Source organism: Arvicanthis niloticus, chromosome 10 (assembly GCF_011762505.2).
Source record: "Arvicanthis niloticus isolate mArvNil1 chromosome 10, mArvNil1.pat.X, whole genome shotgun sequence".
NCBI lineage: Eukaryota > Metazoa > Chordata > Mammalia > Rodentia > Muridae > Arvicanthis > Arvicanthis niloticus.
Genome location: NC_047667.1, coordinates 3,507,844 through 3,516,332, shown reverse-complemented (window position 1 = coordinate 3,516,332; position 8,489 = coordinate 3,507,844).

The following is an 8,489-nucleotide window of genomic DNA, read 5'->3' as shown; positions in this document are numbered from 1 at the left end:
ATGCTATGAGTCACACATCTGGACTCTTTTCTCCAGAAAGGGGCTTGTAACTTGTGTTACTAAAGATAAGAATTTAAAAAGTGGGTTGGTTTTATTTGTTGGAACATAACAGCTTTAGATTTGATTTGACTTGGAGATGCCCTGGAACATTAAGACTGAGGTACCTAGGAAATTGTCAGTTGGATTCTGGGAATAAATAATAGAAAATTTTAACTTCCTTGTACCATGGAAACTTTTAATAGCCTACTCTCTGAATACTTCTTTTTGTGTGTATGTGCATACATATAGCACTTACAGACATGTACTCATATAGAAAAGGCAATATTGCAGTTTTCCCACAGTCCTCACTTTGTCTTCTTTATTTACAAGTACTTCCACACTCTGTATCTAAGTCTATCAGTAAAAGCTTTATGCATGATTTTAGTGATATGCATTTTTAAATTTTTGTAATACAGTATCTTAAAAAATATTTATCTTGAACACTTGTGGTTTTCTGAAATAGTATATTTCTGTTACAATTAAAAGTATCTTTTTATGAGGGCTGGAGGGGGCAAAATTACACTTGTCAGTAGGCATTTAAGAGTAAGCATTTAGAAGACAGTTAGATATTATTTATAGAAAAACTGATGTGTGGATCCCAGCCACAGGAAACATCCATGATACAACTTATGTAACCAAGACTCAGAGAACACTGAGTACATGGAGTGAAAACATTGTAAGAGTCAGTGAGCCATAAAATCTGGTGTGAGATTCTCCTAGAAAGATAGAGAAGCTATATTTGTAGTATCCTCAATTGTATAATTGTCTAAACAAGATTGATACAACTTCAACAATAGACATTCTAATGTGGAAGGGGAAGTTTCTTGGACCTAACCACTAGAACTATAGTCATACAGAATGCTAAAAGTGGGAGAAGTAGGCTTTCCTAGAAATGATCAACCCTAGTGTTTTTTTTTTTTTTACATATAGCCAGCCCAGAACTTGCATAATACACTGAACAGAATCAGAAAATTGTATATTTTTACATATGTACATGCATACATATATACAACACATATCTATAAAAGGTAGGGCTGCAATATGGTCTTTGCCCTTGTCATAGACAAGTACTCCACTATCTTTGGCCATTTGACTTTAAAGATAGCCATACACATATTTATTTGTTTGTTTTCAATGACATATTTTAAAAAAAGATTTATTGTGACACATTTTAATTTTCTGTAAAATAAGGCCACAAATATAAGAGAATGAGGAATGGTAGGAATCAGAGGGAGAAAAGGGAAGAGGGATATGAGGTAATTATATGTTTGTTAAAATAAAATAAAAGTAAAAAAATACAATAGAAAAACAGATTTATTTTATTTAAAATTATTGAGTATGTGTGTATGTATCTGTATGTGCATGTGGATGTGTATGGAGGTGACTACAGTTATCTGAAGAGGGTATCTGATACCATGGAGCTTGTAGTAACTATGGGTTGTGAGCTAACTGATGTGGGTTTTACAAAATAGATCGTTTACATGAGAAACACAGCTTTTAACCACTCAGTAATTGCTAAGGCTCTATTACTACTTTCTGTTTAACAATTATGAAAATCACAATCGCCTTCATTTTTTAGAAGAACAAGTAAGGGCTTGACAATTTTAAAGCACTCAAACGTGTACATTCTCCCATTTTTAAAAAAATATCAGACATTGGTAGTATTCATTATTCATTATTTATGCTAAATTGATATCTAGGGGACCAAGCAATTAAGTTAGATTTTTTTCTTCCCTTTAATATTTTTATTTGCTCTTGAAAGGTCTGTCAGATGATCCTGGGCCAGAAGGCAGAAGAACAGATGCTCCAACGTTTTGAAGTAGAGCAAGTGTCCAGGTGTTCAGAGGTCTCTATAAATTGGCTAAGTTTTAGAAACTATGATTTGTGCTTCCCACAATTATAGTTAACTCAGTCATTCTGGATTTCTGATGGGGTTGAAAACATATAGCTATTGACCTTAAGAGAAAAGACTTGAGTGGATGGTCGTCAGCTGACATTCATCCTAAAGCCAGGTTCAGAACTACATGTTTTAGTTAGAATAGATGACAGAGGAGCTGGTTAGTCAACAAAAGGATGGACTGGGTATTAGGACTATCCTGTACCTCACTGGTACAAATTGGCATAATTATGTTCTAATTGTATTTTGAGAGAAAAGTTTCATTTTAACAGGAAGGGTGATGTGTAGGAGGAGCTAAGGTAGGAGGAGTACTGAGAGGAAGAAAAGGAGTAAGAAGAGGAGAAGAAGAAAGAGAGGAGAAGCTAGGTGAAGAAAGAGAGAAAGAGGAGGGAGACAGGGAGGCAGAGGTTCAAGTATCTCCACCAGTCAAAGATAGTTGTTATATCTAGGTTGGTCAGTGGGTTACACCTCTGATTGAACAATTCCAAACTTATAAAGCCTATGATTAACATTATTTTTAAAAAATGTATAAATGCAAAAAGGAAAAGGGGGCATGGGATAGGGGTTTCCTAAGGGGGATGGGGGGGAATTGGGAAAGGGGATGCCATCTGAAGTGTAAATAAAATATCTAATAAAAAAAAGAAAAAAGAAAAAAAAAAGAAAATCCACTGTATTAGTTATTCCTCTGTTTCTGTGATAGAATATCATGACCAAAAGCAACATAACAATTTAAGGCTGGTTTGGCTCATGATTCCAGAGGGATAGAGGCCATAAAGGTAAAGAAGGCATTGTATCAGGTAGTTAAAAGTTGAACAGGAGGAGAAGCAGGTGGAGGAGGAGGAGGAGGAGGAGGAGGAGGAGGAGGAGGAGGAGGAGGAGGAGGAGGAAGAAAAAGGAGAAGAGGGGGAGAAGGAGAAGAAGGAAGAAGAGGAAGAGACACACACACATACACACAGACACACACACAGACAACGACAGAGACAGAGAGACACAGAGACAGAGAGACACAGAGAGAGAGAAAGAATTCCAGTGATATATTTTCTACAGCTGACAAAGCTGTGTTACCAACTGGAGACTGTGTTCAAAGACAGACACCTATGTGGGACATTTCTCATTTAAACCACAGTAACTTTAATTTGGTTTTCCCCTCTAAGTACATTTATGGACTTCACTCATTGTTCCTGTGTGAGTACCTTTTTCCAGGCCTTAGTTCTGTTAAGTCCCCATAGATTCCGTATTTAAGGTAAGACCAATAGGCTCCTCCAATATCATTCTTTTGTTCTATGACCACTTGTCTATAGGCTGCCACCAGCTGGGGTCATGTCTTAAAAGAATCATGGTCTATTTTTCTGTCATGAGCAGTTTCATCTCCATATGACAGTGTCCAAGCCATTCATGATCTGTGAATGGCCTATTTCTCAGCAGAAGCATCACATGGAGGAGATAGTGCAGAATCTGTCTGGGTAAGTTAGTTGTATTGATGGGGATGTAGGAATTGAAGTTGCTCTCAAACAAGGTGGCTTCTAGACAAATTTATGGTACAACCTTTAGAAAGGCTAAGTAGGGACTAGACTAGATCTGCATCCATGGGATGAAGAAAGGCATCAGGACACAGAGAAGTAGCTCAATTACATTCCCCATTGCAAGGTCATTTGAGCTGATCAGGTTTAGAGGCTGGTCTCCTTTGACTCTTGTAGCACTCTCCTAGTTGGAGTCTACAGCAGCTTTGGAACGGTTGTCATGTATCTTTGTCTTGACATTTGAAAATTGTTGAGGGAGTCATGAGGGTGATCTAATAATTCCCTTTCCATTGTATATAGAGTTCTCCATCAATCTTTTGTTCGGCATCTGCCAGTTCTTTTAATAATCCTTAGAGGCTTAGTGTCTTCTAGAGACCCCTGAACAGGAGAGTTGGGCAGCCAAATACAACCTCAAAAGGCACATTTACAAGACATACAATATGCCCTAAACAAGTAACAAAATTTCTGGCCAAAGTAGATTAGTTTTGTGGCAAATTTTGGCTAGTATCATTTTAAAAAAAAGTACTATTTATTTTCTCAACCATGCTTCAAGATTGAAGGTGGTACTGTGTCCATAAGCTCCAAATTAATTCTTTGTGCAGGTAGGAACATCTCCTATCCAGCTTAAACATGCACACATTTCCTTGTGTTATTACTGTAACAAAATAACTGTCAAATGCAACATAAGAAAGGAAGTACTCATTTTAGCTCATAGTGAAGACCAGATAACTTCTGTTTCTTTATCCACAGTGATGGTATTACAAGTGTGTACCACCATACCTAGCATTTTACATGGACTGTGAGTAGGGATCAAACTCAAGTCCTTTTAATTGTAAAGCAAATCTTCAGTGACATAGTTGTGTTACCAGAATTTTCTAGATGCCTCCACCATCTGGAGAAAATAAATTTTTTCCCTTATTTGGGGTCGGGGGGAGGTTCCTAATTCCCACTATCTACATTCCATGTTTCCCTAAATCCATTAGAGGACCATAGAGCATTCCTGATATGCCATTCACTTTGGAATTACATTTGAATTTGTTTGGATTTCTTTTTTTGTTTGTTTGTTTGTTTGTTTGTTTGTTTGTTTGTTTTCTCCTTATTTTGTCTTCCTGAGAGTAGTTGACATTCCTCTGATCATGTATCTAAAGTTTTGTTTATTTTGAAATACAGTTTTGATATAATCCACAAACTTGCCATTCTCATGAGTGCTAAGATTACAGGTATTTGTTATGTTGCCTGGCCTTGGTTAAACTTTTATCTTTTGGGATACACTTCTGTATTGTGGACCATCTGTTTCACTCTTACTTAGCTCCATGGAAACATATGCTAGATCAGAAATATGTTGCACTCATTCCAAACAACTCTACCAATCCCCCTTCATGGGTGCAGCTTTATATAACACAGTTCTTGGCATGCCCACTTTTATGTTGTAAATTTCTTTTCTTTTAAAGTATTCATTTATTCAATAAATTTACTATTTTTATGAGTCCAGGTGTGTGTGTGTGTGTGTATGTGCACTCAGTTGCTAAAATAGAGTGTTGGTACATTTCTCTAGTACTCTCCACTTACCATATAGAGTTAGCATCTTTTCCTGATCCTGGGCCTCATTTTCTTAGTTCTAGGGTGCAAGCTAGTAAGCTTCAGTGATTCTCCTGTCTTCACCTATTTTGAGATGGCATTACAGGTGTGGGCTAGATTCCAGGCTTGTTTTTTTGCTTACTTGAATTGGAACTTTGTTCTTTATAATTTGGTGGCAATTGCTCCAAACATTAAGTCATTTTTCAAGACCCTTGAACTCATTTCAAAGCATTATGTGCTGCAGAAAACTCATGTTAGAATGTGATAATACCGTAAATAATCAGATGAAGAGACAAGCATCATAAAAACCTTAGACTATAGAGGCATAATTGTTCATCAGTGAAAGATGCCACACAGGACCTGGGAGTTTTTCTGTGAAGAACAAGATTGTACTGTATATCTGAAAGGCCTATGGGGTGTGATGAAAGTTCTTGATTGAGGTTACTGAAAGTGTTTCTATTTTCCTGCAATTATAATTTGGAGGCATCAGCCTTTCTAATGGGTTCAGAATTCTGTATCTGTATAATAGAGTGAAACAGGGACCTAGGAGAGATATACAGAGATTTTAAGGTTTAGCTTTGTCATTTAGCATGTTCGTGTGAACCTAACAGACAATTTATTGCTAACCCAGTAATTATGTGTTCTTGGGGTGTGGAGCACAGCAAGCAGAAAAGTGTGTTCTTTACAAGCATGAATTCCTAGATTTTAATCCAAGAACCAATGTAAAATTTAGATGGTTGTATGTGCCTCTAATTGTAGTCTTGAGGAAGGAGAAGCAGGTGGATCAAAGAGTTGAACAGAGAGATAGTGTAATGTGTTTGTTGAGCTTTAGACCAGGAGACACAGTGTCTCAGAAAACAAAATGGATGCTTATTTTGGTGGTACAGGACTTTGACCCTTGGAATTAGAAAGCAGAGGATGACTGATTTCTGAGTTTAAGGCCATCCTGGTCTACATAGTGATTCCAGCTTCAGTGATTTGAATACTTTTGTCCTTATAGACTCATGTGTTTGAATATGCTTGGCCCAAATACTGACATGTTAGGAGTGTGTCTTTGTTGGAGGAAGTGTGTGTTTGTCAGTGTAGGGCTATGAAAGACCTTCCTTCTAGCTTTCCGTAAGAAAATCTTCTCCTAGTAGCCTTCAGATCAAGATGTAGAGCTTTCAGCTCATCCTTTATCATGCCTGCCTGGCTTGATGATAATTGAAGCTCTGAATCTCTGAAACTATGAAATAGCCACAATTAAATATTGTCCTGTATAAGAGTTCTTGGACATAGTGTCTCTTTACATTAAAAAACCTCAAACTAAGACACTAGGCCACTCAATGGAATCCTGCCTCAAAGCAAAACAAACCACCCACAAACCAACCAACCAACCAACAAACAAACAAAAAGAAAAAACAAAACAACAAAAAGCAAAACAAAACAATGAAACAAAACCCTCTCCAAAATACGATTTGATGGCACTTGAAGCAAGGTTGTTGTCTAGGCTCCAGATATGTATGCATTTGCACTAACATGGGCTATACACATATACAAATACCTATGCACACAAACATCTGTGTGTTCACTGTATATGTTCTAGTCTACTATCCTACAATTAAGTGGGGATTTATTCTTCTGTTATGAATACATCATGCTTGGTTTTTGTCTGGTTGGTTGTTGGATATTTGGTTTTTTGTTTGTTTGATTGTTGTTGATTGATTTGTGTTAGACATTGGCATGGGTGATTTTCACAGATCAGATTATTTTTATGAAAACAGTGAACTTTGGGGTTAAACATTACTGCAGTAGAGCATGGCAGAACATCGTATACAATTCTGATTGTGCATATTGATGAAATAGAAACATTTATTAATCCTTGAGTGTTTCTTTACTGAAATTCAACACTAATACAGGGTGAGTTCCTGGCAGAGCAATTGTCCCAAAATAATATCACTACAGTAAAGATTGTTGTTATTGATTTCTTAGCTAAGTCAGAAGATGAGCTGTGCTGGACTGTGTTTGAAGTACAAATAATATGGGAAGAAGGCAGTTCTCTAAAGGCCACACTGATCTGAGGACTTGACCCAACTCAATACATATGCACCCAATGAATTTGTACAAATAGTTTAATCACTCAAAATTTGTTTCTACAGCTGCAGTATACGTATAATTTTATATTAGTTACAGGAAATATTAAGAATCCTTGGTGTGTCTTTATAGTATGTGGGGCCATAGATAGCATTGGCTTCCCTGTGTGCTTGTGCAATAGGCTTGTAAGCACCTGAACTGTTCTGTCAGCTTGTCCTTATTTTTTTTTTTTTTTTGAGACATCTCTGTCATTGACCTGCAAGTCATGATGTGGGCTAGGCTTGCTAGCCAGTGGTAGCCAAGAGATACAAGTGGCATAAGCATAAGCCTTGCTATTAAATTTTTAAAAATATTTATTTATTTTATGTATGTGAGTATACTGCAGCTGTCTTTAGACATAATAGAAAATGTCATCAGTTCCCACAACAGATGGTTGTGGGCCATTATGTGGTTGCTGGGCACTGAACTCAGGACTTCTGGAAGAGCAAATCTCTTAACCTCTGAAGCATCTTTCCATTGTTTTATTTATTTATTTATTTATTTATTTATTTTAATGTGGGTTCTGAGAATGGAACTTAGATCTTTATGCTTTTTTAAAAAAATTGTTATTTTAATTATTTACCTTTCAAATATTATCCCTTTTATTGGTTTCCCCTCCTCAAACCCCTTATGCCACTTCCCTATTCCTCTGCTTCTATGAATGTGCTTTGCTACACACCCACCAATTTCTACCTTACTGCCCTAGCATTCCCTTATGCTGTGGCATCAAACATTCACAGAACCAAGGTCCTGCTCTCTCATTGATACCAGATAAAGCCATCCTTTGCTAATATGCAGCTGGAGCCATAGTTCCCTCTATGTTCATCTTTGGTTGGTGGTTTATTCCTAAGTTCAAATACTCAGATGACAGCAGATGCTGGTGAGGATTTGCAGAAAGAGGAACAATCATCCATTGTTGGTGAGATTGCAAGCTGGTATGACCACTCTGGAAATCAGTCTGGTGGTCCTCAAAAAATTGGACATAGTAGATCTTAATGCTTGTGTCATAATCATTTTGTCCACTGAACCTTTTCCAAAAATCCACCTTGAAATTATTACTGCATGTATCAATGATTCACAGGTTTTATTGAACTCATGAAAGTTGGTAGAATACAATTAATTTCTCCCATGTAAATCCTTGAGAAATTTGAGAGTGTAGCAGAAAGGCAGACTATGTGAACTTTGCCATCTGAGTTCTAGGGGAGAGATAGTGATGGAGAGAAGGCAGAAAGATCCCATGGAGACAAGTTAGCCTAGGAAAATAAAGAGTAATTGAAAGTGTGGGCAAAAATAGATCATAGCAAATACAAAGTACATAATATACTTGAGTAAATATTCTTGTA